Source organism: Amblyraja radiata, chromosome 27, assembly GCF_010909765.2.
Source record: "Amblyraja radiata isolate CabotCenter1 chromosome 27, sAmbRad1.1.pri, whole genome shotgun sequence".
Classification (NCBI taxonomy): Eukaryota; Metazoa; Chordata; class Chondrichthyes; order Rajiformes; family Rajidae; genus Amblyraja; species Amblyraja radiata.
This window is the reverse complement of record NC_045982.1, coordinates 1,585,828-1,598,297: the sequence shown is the minus strand read 5'-3', so window position 1 is coordinate 1,598,297 and position 12,470 is coordinate 1,585,828.

Here is a 12,470-nt window from a genome sequence, read left to right as displayed (position 1 = left end):
GTGGAACTCTGTAGCATCTCAAAGGCTGGCTGCCCATTCCCTCCACAGATGCTGCCTGACCAACTGAGCTCCTCAGGCATCTTGCTTGTGGCAACACACCATAACTCAATTATTAATGAACACAAATATTATGGATGGGTCTTTGTATATTCCTGTATTTATAGCATTTTCTGTTTCATCTCATTTCAGCGCCAGAGGCCCGGGTTCGGCCCTGACCACGGGCGCTGTCTGTATGGAGTTTGTACGTTCCCCCTGTGACCACGTGGGTTTTCTCCGACATCTTTGCCCTCCAAAGACGTGCAGGTTTGCAGGTTAATTGGCTTGGTGTAAATGTAAGGAATTGTCCCCAGTGTGAGTAGGATAGTGTTAATGTGCGGGGATCGCTGGTCGGCCCTGTGCATGTGGGCTGAAGGGAATGTTTCCGCGCTGTGTCTCTAAACTAAACTAAACTAAACTATTCAGGGCCAAGCAAGATTTTTGCAACAATAGGGATCTGCGGATGGGTTTGTGTGAATGAACCATGAGTTTCTCTATGTGCTGTATTCACCATTCACATTATCAAGGTTGAATCTTCACCAATCAATGGGTGATTCAGGTTTGCCTTCCACCGCATCAAAGAACTCTGCAATTCACACAAACATCGAAATAGGTGCAGGAGTAGTCCATTCAGCCCTTCGAGCCAGCACCACCATTCAATATGATCATGGCTGATCATCCAGAATCAGTACCCCGTTCCTGCTTTCTCCCCATACTCCCTGATTCCATTAACCCAAAGAGCTATATATAACTCTCTCTTGAGTGACTCTGTGGAATTCCCTGCCTCAGAGGGCGGTGGAGGCCGGTTCTCTGGATGCTTTCAAGAGAGAGCTAGATAGAGCTCTTAAAAATAGCGGAGTCAGGGGCTATGGGGAGAAGGCAGGAGCGGGGTACTGATTGGGGATGATCAGCCATGATCACATTGAATGGCGGTGCTGGCTCGAAGGGCTGAATGGCCTATTCCTGCACGTATTGTCCAGTGAATTGGCCTCCACTGCCTTCTTTGGCAGAGAATTCCACAGATTCACAACTCTGAAAAAGTGTTTCCTCATCTCAGTACTAAATGGCCTTACTCCTTATTCTTAAACTGTGACCCCTGGTTCTGGACTCTCCCAACATGGGGAACATTTTTCCTGCATCTAGCGTGTCCAATCCCTTAAGAATCTTATCTTTCTATAAGATCTCCTCTTATTCTTCCAAATTCCAGTGAATATAAGCCCAATAATTAGAGAAAAAGTGAAATTAAAATGTCAGTTTTATTGTTGTGTTGCTTGAAGCTGCCTCTAAGTACTTTGGTATTAAGCGGGGATCACTGAGGAGATGTATCATAAATGGTGTTTAAGAAGGAACTGCAGATGCTGGAAAATCGAAGGTAGACAAAAGTGCTGGAGAAACTCAGCGGGTGCAGCAGCATCTATGGAGCGAAGGAAATAGGCAACGTTTCGGGACGAAACCCTTCAGGAAGGAAATAGGTAACATTTCGGGCCGAAACCCTTTGGGCTTCTTAAACCCTTAGGCAACGTTTCGGGCCAAACCCCTTCAGGAAGGAAATAGGTAACGTTTCGGGCCGAAACCCTTCGGGTTTCGTCCCGAAACGTTGCCTATTTCCTTCGCTCCATAGATGCTGCTGCACCCGCTGAGTTTCTCCAGCACTTTTGTCTATCACATAATGGTACCAGTTTGACATCTCAGGACGTTACTAAAGTATGATTTAATAATGCATTCATGGCCGTACAACACAGAACTGGCCCTTTGGTCTCGCTATACCAAGAACAACACACTTACATCAATCGTAAAATAATCCTTGTTTTAAATGCTCTCCACATTCCTGTCAGCACTCCCCGGATTCGAACCTTCACCTTCCCTGGAGGCACACGTTGCAGCAGCCAACTTAACCCACCAAAGAAAATGGAAAAGAAAGACCAGAAACGAGGAACTGCAGATGCTGGTTTGCAAAAAAAAATGACACCAAGTGCTGGAGTAATCCAATCCAATTTATCCAATCCAATCCAATACCTATCCAATTTATTTCATCATTTAAAAATAAATTGGATAGGTATATGGACGGGAAAGGAATGGAGGGTTATGGTCTGAGTGCAGGTAGATGGGACTAGGTGAGAGTTATGCCCCGGTCCCACTTAGGAAACCTGAACGGAAACCTCTGGAGACTTTGCGCCCCGCCCAAGGTTTCCGTGCGGTTCCCGGAGGTTGCAGGTGGTTGCCGGAGGTTGCAGGTAGTGGAAGCAGGTAGGGAGACTGACAAAAACCTCCGGGAACCTCACAGAAACCTTGGGTGGGGCGCAAAGTCTCCAGAGGTTTCCGTTCAGGTTTCCTAAGTGGGACGGGGGCATAAGTGTTCGGCACGGACTAGAAGGGCCGAGATGGCCTGTTTCCGTGCTGTAATTGTTATATGGTTATATGTTTTATGGTTATAATCCAGCAGGTCAGGCAGCATCAGTGGACGCAGCGGTGGAGTTACTGCCTCACAGCGCCAGAGACCCGGGTTCCATCCTGACTACGTGCGCTGTCTGTACTGAGTTTGTACCTTCTCCCCGTGACCGCGTGGGTTTTCTCCGGGTGCTCCAGTTTCCACCCACACTCCAAAGATGTGCAGGTTTGTAGGTTAATTGGCTATGTTAAAAAAGAAGGTAAATGGCCTGTGGTCTGAAGGGCTAAACGTCTAACTCTAAACTGACCTCAGCAACTATAAGAACGCCATGCACGTGCAACAAGAAGAGAGTATTAAAGCAGATTTGGTTGCAGCTCAAGCATCTATAGCTCTGCAAGTTGATGGCGTTCTTGTGCACATTGTCTATCCTGCTCACAGTGGGTGCCCAATCAGGATTGTTGACATCATTCCATGCTGCAGGCTTGTCTGTTATTAGATGATAAATAAATAAATAAATAAGTAGTTTGGGTGATTGTGCAGGCTTTAAACAAGAAACATTGAGAAATATATTTTGGCAAATAATAAAATGTCCTGCTTTGGTCCAACTAACAGCTGACAGCTTGCATCTCAGTAAAATTTATTTCAAAACGCATTGATAGTTTACGATTATTTAAATGGTAAATGGAGCTTCAGAAGCGTGTTCGTTTTGCATGTTAAAACCCACCTGAGAACCATGGGCGATTTTGCAATTTTACTGACGGATTTTTAACTTTTAATACTTTTCATATAACAAATGAATAAAGATAAAAAGCCAATAATGCCACTTTTGATGAAATGCAGCGAGCAAACGCGATAATTCCCGATATTTTGGATCTTTAAATCTCCACGGCAAATGTCCGCTATCAACTTCCGCTGTATTTACACCTTCAGATCCCTCTTGAATTTACCTTAGTTTCTATCTTTTTTTTGGACTGTAAATTTAGGTAGCTGTTCCTCACGGTCACCCCGACTGGCTCAGTAAATTGCAGCTCAAAAACTGGCCGTTTTCGATGTTTTTAACGGGTGTGAAAGTGCGTGTTTTCCCATTCACTAACATGTACCGGAAGTGACGCTTGTCCCCCAGTTAAAATTTTCGGTCACGTGGGTGCGGATCTACCCTCCAGTGACCTTTCGTGAAATCACCCTATATGATCTTTGGTAGATAGGACTATCCGGTTAACTTCTGTAACATTGTCGAGGACAGAAATGTGGGGACACGTGTACTGCCTCGGTGAGGAGTGCCGTGTGATTTTACCGGCTTGTACACAAAGCAAAGCGTTTCACTGTAGCTGGGTACACGTGACAATAAAATATAATTGAGTCTCTGAAGGTTCTATCGAGCCTGGAGATTAATTCTGATGGATTCTCCAGCCAGCACAGCGTGGAAGCTTTCAGATGTAATATGCGTTGGCAGCACACATTGACATTAGGGCTGTGGAATAAATAGCTTTGGGATGTCTCTCTTAGCAGCAGTTTTATATTGAATAAATTATCAGAAATTGCACAGATTGGTGTCAATGGAAGATGCGGTAGATAAATTGTTCGCCAGTCCAATATGGCATATCCCCAGATACTTTATCTCAAGAGCCTTTGTGGTACGGGCAGCACGGTGGCACAGCGGTAGAGTTGCTGCCTCACAGCAACAGAGACCCGGGTTCAATCCTGACTACGGATGCTGTCTGTGTGGAGTTTGCACGTTCTCCCCGTGACCACGTGGGTTTCCTCCGGGTGCTCCGGTCTACTCCCACGTCCCAAACACACACGTGCGGAATCTGTGGGCTAATTGGCCCTCTGTAGATTGCCCCCTAGTGTGGAGGATGGTGAAGTGACCGCAACGTTACCGAAGCCAATTAACCTACAAACCTGCACGGCTTTGGAGTGCGGGAGGAAACCGGAGCACCCGGAGTAAACCTACGCGGGTCACGGTGAGAACGTACAAACTCCGTACAGACAGCACCCGTAGTCTGGATCGAACCCGGATCTCTGGTGCTGTGAGGCAGCGACACTACCCGCTGCGCCATCGTGCCGACCTTCTAGATTTTGCTGAGCATCTTTCCTTTAAATGACCAAAGCTATGAATTTCTGGTCCAGAGGATATGAAAGTATTTTGCTGAATGTTATCCTGCTGTAAATACAATATCTGTTGCAACTAATATGTTGCCTAGCAACTAATGCTGTGGAGACACAACACACTTTTCAGAGCAACTAACTTATGCCCTATCACAATTATTTTGACAAATCCCTTCCCTCCCTCCCCGTCCTATTCAATCCTCTAGTTTCACATTTCACGCAGCCTCTAACATCTCCTTATCTCACTTTTTGTTCTTTCAGTTCAAGCTTCAAGATTCAAGAGAGTTTATTGTCATGTGTCCCTGATAGGACAATGAAATTCTTGCTTTGCTTCAGCACAACAGAACATAGGAGGCTTGACCTTCGTCCAATTAATTGCCAATCAAAACCCCCTCACCAGTATCCACCTATCACTTGCCACTTTGTCCCCCACCTCTTTTCCAGCTTTCTCCCGCATCACAATCAGTCTGAAGAAGGCTTAGCTTAGTTTAGTTTAGAGATACACTGTCCAGCAATGTCTGTGGAATTCTCTGCCTCAGAGGGCGGTGGAGGCAGGTTCTCTGGATGCTTTCAAGAGAGAGCTGGATGGGGCTCTTAAAAATAGCGGAGTCAGGGGATATGGGGAGAAGGCAGGAACGGGGTACTGATTGGGGATGATCAGCCATGATCACATTGAATGGCGGTGCTGGCTCGAAGGGCCGAATGGCCTACTCCTGCAGCGAGTGTCTATTGTCTATTGCAATCGCCCATACATTAGTTCTTTCCTACACAACGAGCATCATTTAGGGGTGGGAGATTGCAACCTTCACGTGGTCCGCCCTGCTTCGACAAATGCAATCAACCTGGCATGCAAACAAATAAGATCAAATAGAACAAGTTGTCCTACAACTTTAGGCTGTGCACGCCATACACAAGAAGAAGAAGTATAATTTACAGATGCCAATTGACCTACAAATTGTGTAGGAGAGAACTGCAGATGCTACTTTACACCGAAGATAGACACAAACAGCTGGAGTAACTCAGCGGGTCAGGCAGCATCTGTGGAAAACATGGATAGGTGATGTTTCACAGAGTGCTGGAGTAACTCAGCGGGTCAGGCAGCATCTGTGGAGAACATGGATAGGTGACGTTTCACAGAGTGCTGGAGTAACTCAGCGGGTCAGGCAGCATCTCTGGAGAGCATGGATAGGTGAACATGGATAGTTTTGGGTCGAGACCCTTCTTCAGACTGACCTCCACACTGCACATCTTTGGGATGTGGGAGAAAACCGGAGCACCCGGTTTGTGTCATGAAGGGCCTGTTTACATGCTGCATTTCTAAAGCTAAAACCATGACTGATCAGAGAAAGGTTACATCAACAGACTACAAATAAAAATGTTAATTTCAATGCTGTGTGTCTTTAAAATATGCATGATTTGATTGTACGAGAGGTTGAATATTGAATATATATTTCCCCGAATGTTATATTTCAGATACTAAGCAGCAATGATTCACACAATTAGAGCTCGCTGTCGAGACCCAGGAACATAATTAATTTCCTTTCACTCTCTTTTCAATAGACCCGATCTGATAAATGTATTTGCTCGCACGTTGGGAAATATGAATAACTGCATTGGCTCATTACTTAATTGTATCACCGGGACCTTTGACAAATGCACCAGAACATATTTATGAGACATCGCGCTAGTATCAACTTGACGACATTGCCCACGAACCTGTTCAATCAGAGATAGGAGACGTCTTGCGTACGAAGGAAAACTGCAGACGCTGGTCTCAACCGAAGAGAGACCGAGAAAAGTCTGGAGTCGCTCAGCGGGACGGGCAGCATCTCCGGAGAGAAAGAATGGGTGACGTTCTCTCCAGAGACGATGCCGGTCCTGCTGAGTTACACCAGCATTTTGTGTCTATTATAGGAAATGTATTGTTGCCTGAAGCTCATCCCATTAAAACTTTACTGTACTGCTTACAGTTATCGTAGGAATTCTATCAGGTCAAAGCAAGATTGCATCCAGGCAGGGCAGTAGATATTGGGCAGTATGTCTGACGGCTACCTCGACTACCTATAACTACATGGTGACCTCACTACAACTGCACCTATGACCTGCTATTGAGGGAGTGCAGCGTAGGTTTACAAGGTTAATTCCCGGGATGGCGGGACTGTCATATGCTGAGAGAATGGAGCAGCTGGTCTTGTACACTCTGGAGTTTAGAAGGATGAGAGGGTATCTCATTGAAACATATAAGATTGTTAAGGGTTTGGACACGCTAGAGGCAGGAAACATGTTCCCGATGTTGGGGGAGTCCAGAACCAGGGGCCACAGTTTAAGAATAAGGAGTAAGCTATTTAGAACGTAGATGAGGAAACACTTTTTCTCACAGAGAGTGGTGAGTCTGTGGAATTCCCTGCCTTAGATGGAGGCAGGTTCTCTGGATGTTTTCAAGAGAGAGCTAGATAGGGCTCTTAAAGATAACAGAGTCAGGGGATATGGGGAGAAGGCAGGAACAGGGTAGTGATTGGGGATGATCAGCCAAGATCACATTGAATGGCGATGCTGGCTCGAAGGGCCGAATGGCCTACTCCTGCACCCATTGTCTATTGACTACAGGATTATCGATTTTCTCCATAGCGACCAATTTTTGGTCGCAGAAAATTTTTCAACATGTTGAAGAATTTGCGGAGACCATACTAGTTCCATGAATGCGGGAACTCCTCACCAGAGACCACCAGCGAACATGTGGCGAACATGTTGCGATCATGTGGCGAGCGCAGAGTCTCCTGCATTCGCCTAAAAAGTCTCCTAAGTGGGACAGGCCCTTTAGTTTAGTTTAGTTTAGAGGTACAGAGTGGACACAGGCCCTTCGGCCCTCCGAATCCACGTTGACCAGCGGACCTCGTACTCTCGTGCTCTCCTTCACACACTGGGGACAATTTACAATCTTTACCGAAGCCAATTAACCTACAAACCTGCACGTCTTTGGAGTGTGGGAGGAAGCCGCAGCACCCGGAGAAAACCCACGCGGGTCACGGGGAGAACGTGCAAACTCCGCACAGACAGCGCCCGTAGTCGGGATGGAACTCGGGTCTCTGGCGCTGTGAGGCAGCAGCTCTACCCGCTGCGCCACTGTGCCGGCCACTAAATTATTTTTTGCATGCTCAACCTGAATTCAAAATTGAAAAACATAGGGACAGCCTCACAGCAGCAGAGACTGGGGTTCATTACTGACTATGTGTGCTGTCTGTGTGGAGTTTGCATGTTCTCTCTGTGACCGCGTGGGTTTCCTCCCACATCCCAAACTCGTGCAGTTTGTAGGTTAATAAATGACTGCTAGTGTGTAGAGAATAGATGAGAAAATGGGATAACATAGAACTAGTGTGAACAGGTGATCGACAGTTACATAAGATCGAATAGATACTCAGAATCTTTCCCCAGGATGGAAATGTTAAAGGCAAGAGGGCGTATCTTTTAGGCGACACGGGCAAAATGTAAAGGTGTTTTTTACAGAGAACGCTGGGTGGTTGGAAAGAACATTCATATGATCATGGATCATCCAGAATCAGTGCCCCGTTCCTGCTTTCTCCCCGTATCCCTTGATTTCTTTAGCCCTAAGAGCTAAATCTAATGGGCCTGTCCCACTTACGCGACTTTTTCGGTGACTGCCGGCACCCGTCATAGGTCGTTGCAGGTCGCCGAAAATTTACAACATGTTGAAAATTCAGCGGTGACCAGAAAAACGCTACGACTCTTTGGGCGACTGAGGAGACGACTCACGACCGTACAGGTGACATGTATACAGGTTTGTATTCACCGGAGTTTAGAAGGATGAGGGGGTATCTTATAGAAACATTCGAAAAGGACTGGACAAGCTAGATGCAAGAAAAATGTTCCCAATGTTGGGCGAGTCCAGAACCAGGGGCCACAGTCTTAGAATAAAGGGGAGGACATTTAAGACTGAGGTGAGAAAAAACTTTTTCACCCAGAGAGTTGTGAATTTATGGAATTCCCTGCCACAGAGGGCAGTGGAGGCCAAGTCACTGGATGGATTTAAGAGAGAGTTAGATAGAGCTCTAGGGGCTAGTGGAGTCAAGGGATATGGGGAGAAGGCAGGCACGGGTTATTGATTGGGGACGATCAGCCATGATCACAATGGATGGCGGTGCTGGCTCGATGGGCTGAATGGCCTCCTCCTGCACCTATTTTCTATGTTTCTATGTTTCTATGTCACGGGAGAAGCCTTTATGGTCGTGAGTAGTCGCCCATAGAGTCTTCCTTGTTCTGGTCGCCGCTGGATTTTCAACATGTTGGAAATTTTCAGTGACGGGTGTGGGCAAGACGCTGAAAAAAATTGTGTAAGTGGGACAGGCCCTTTACTCTCTCTTGAAAACATCCAGTGAATCGGCCTCCACTGTGGCAGAGAATTCCACAGACTCACAACTCTCTGGCTGAAAACGTTTTTCCTCATCTCAGTCCTAAATATCCGGCCCCTTATTCTTAAACTCCTAATATTGCGTTCCTTGTCTGCGTGACTCTCTCGTGAGGATCTCTGTGACGCCTGCCTTCTCCTCTCCTCTCGCTGTGCTAACGTTCCACATTCTGATGTGTCGTTAGTGGCGAGGGAGCTGAGCACACACATCCAAACATTTGTTTTTAATTCAGTGATTATATAACAACAATGCTCCACGGGGCCACTGTACAGGACAACGACACCTCCAGTCGATGACTCAAAGCTGGGAAACATTTGCTTCAAAGAGGAAAATAAAAGGATAGAACCTCTTGAGTGTTGGCAAACATGCACTAGAAATACGTTACATCAAAGCCCGTTTATTTGAATTGGATTGGATCAAATTGTACTGAAAGATACAGCACGGGAACAGGCCCTTCGGCCCACCGAGTCCGCGCCGACCGTCGATCACCCACTCACACTAGTTCAACGTTAACTTTCTCATCCACTCCGCACACATTCAGGGCAATTTACAGAGACCAATTAACCTACAAACCTCCCCATTTCCTGCACATCCATCTTAAAGCCTCTAAATGCCACCATTTATCTGTCTGACAGAGTGTTCCATGCACCCACCACTCTCTGTATAGAAGGTAGCCCAGCTCATCCCCGGTAAACTCTCCCCATCCCACCTTGAAGCTGTGCCCTTTGGTCTTTGACATTTTCATCCTGGGAGAAAGGTTCTGACTGTCGACCCTATCTATGCCTCTCAGTGCACTCGGAAAGTATTCAGACCCCTACACTTTTTCCACATTTTGTTAGGTTACAGCCTTATTTTAAAATGGATTAAATTCATTTTATTGATCATCAATCTACACACAATACCCCAGACTGAAGAAGTGAAAACAGGTGTTTAGAAATTTCTGCAAAGTAATTAAAAATAAATAACTGAAATATCACATTTACATAAGTATTCAGACCCTTTGCTATGACACTCAAAATTGAACTTAGGTTCATGCTGTTTCTATTGATTATCCTTGAGATGTTTCTACAACTTGATTGGAGTCCATCAGTGGAAAACCTGCTCCAGAGCGTTCAGGACCTCAGACTGGGGCAGAGGTTCACCTTCCAACAGGACACCGACCTTAAGCACACAGCCAAGACAACGCAGGAGTGACTTCGTGACAAGTCTGTGAATGTCATTGAGTGGCACAGCCACAGCCCGGACTTGAACCCGATCCAACATCTCTGGAGGGGCCTGAAAATAGCTGTGCATCGACGCTCCCCATCCAACCTGACAGAGCTTGAGAGGATCTGCAGAGAAGAATGGGAGAAATTACCCAAATACAGGTGTGCCAAGCTTGTAGTGTCATACCCATTGAGGCTGTAATCACTGCCAAAGGTGCCTCAACAAAGTACTGAGTAAAGGGTCTGAACACTTATGTAAATGTGATATTTCAGTTATTTCTTTTTAATTACATTGCAGACATTTCTAAACATCTGTTTTCACTTTCTCATTCTGGGGTATCGTGTGTAGATTGATGAAGAAAAAAAAGAATTTAATCCATTTTAGAATAAGACTGTAACGTAACAAAACGTGGAAAAAGTGAAGGAGTCTGAATGCACTGTAAGTAAAAATGAGCTACAGATTTATAATCTTAAAAAAAATCGAACTAACATGAGATGTGAGTGGCTGGGAGCAAATAGACTTCATCAAGAAGTAAAAAGCATTGGAAATTAGAAATAATCGTTGCTAAAATCTAACAATATCTTGAGTGTTTAAGGAGGAACTGCAGATGCTGGAAAATCGAAGGTAGACAAAAATGCTGGAGAAACTCAGCGGGTGCAGCAGCATCTATGGAGCGAAGGAAATAGGCAACGTTTCGGACCGAAACCCTTCTGGGTTTCGGCCCGAAACGTTGCCTATTTCCTTCAGGGTTTCGTGCCGAAATGTTGCCTATTTCCTTCGCTCCATAGATGCTGCTGCACCTGCTGAGTTTCTCCAGCACTTTTGTCTACTAACAATATTCTGAAGTATTGCTTTGAATCAGAGATGAAAGCTGTTCATTCTCACTGTGGGCTTGGGGAAGGAATGATCAGACTGTAAAAGTGTGTGAAGGTTTATTTGTCCCGCAGTGCTGCAGGTTTGTATGTTTGCTAGCCACGTCATTAGATACACACACACACACACACACGTCATCCCAATCTCATTGACAACTGCAATCGACGATCTCACCTCCGTGGCAATGTTAGCTGTACGCCCACACAGATCACTGGCCACATGGCAGCTCGCTGGGCAAAGAAAAATAGACAGCTTCGGAAGCTGCCTTATCTCACTGATGCAGCATTCAATTTTAAGGCAAAGGCTCCCTTTGTTGCCTGCCGTACAGCCAGCAGGAAGATTATACGTGCGTACATGTCCATAAATAACTATGCAAGACTATAGCCATCCACAGAGTAAAAATGTGGGATCAAAGTCAAATCAAATCAAATCAAAGTATCCCTTATTGTCATTCAGACCTTTCGGTCGGAATGAAATGTTGTTGCCTTGCAGTCCTACATATAATAAAATAACAAAACACACAATAAACACAAGTTTAACATCCACCACAGTGAGTTCACCAGGCACTTTATCAGTTTATTTATTCATGTGTGTATATATTTATATTATGGTATATGGACACACTAATAATAATAATAATACATTTTATTTATGGGCGCCTTTCAAGAGTCTCAAGGACACCTTACAAAAATTGAGCATGTAGAGGGAAAACATGTAAGGGGAATGAAATAAATAGTAGAGACATGACTAGTACACAAAGTAAAGACAGAATTCAATACAAAACACAATATGAGGCAATTCAAGCACAGATGAAAAGGGAGGGGGACGTGGGGCTAAGGATAGGCAGAGGTGAAGAGATGGGTCTTGAGGCGGGACTGGAAGATGGTGAGGGACACGGAATTGCGGATTAGTTGGGGGAGGGAGTTCCAGAGCCTGGGAGCTGCCCTGGAGAAGGCTCTGTCCCCAAAACTGCGGAGGTTGGACTTGTGGATGGAGAGGAGACCGGCTGATGTGGATCTGAGGGACCGTGAGGGTTGGTAGGGGGAGAGGAGGTCAGTGAGATATGGGGGGGCCAGATGGTGGAGGGCTTTGTAGGTGAGGATCAGGATTTTGTAGGTGATCCGGTGGGAGATGGGAAGCCAGTGAAGTTTTTTGAGGACTGGAGTGGTGTGATGCCAGGATTTGGTGTGGGTGATCTGTTTTGTAGTAAATGCCTACTATGTTCTGTGTGCTGAAGCAAAGCAAGAATTTTATTGTCCTATACAGGGACACATGACAATAAACTCACTTGAACTTGAACTTGAACCTCCTCGCTGTGATGGAAGGCAAAAGTCTTACAAAGTCTTTGTCTCGTCCCTCCTTGCTCTCCCTCTGCGCTGAGGCGATCCAGGCCTCCGATGTTGTGACCCCGCCGGGTGATGGTAAGTAACGGG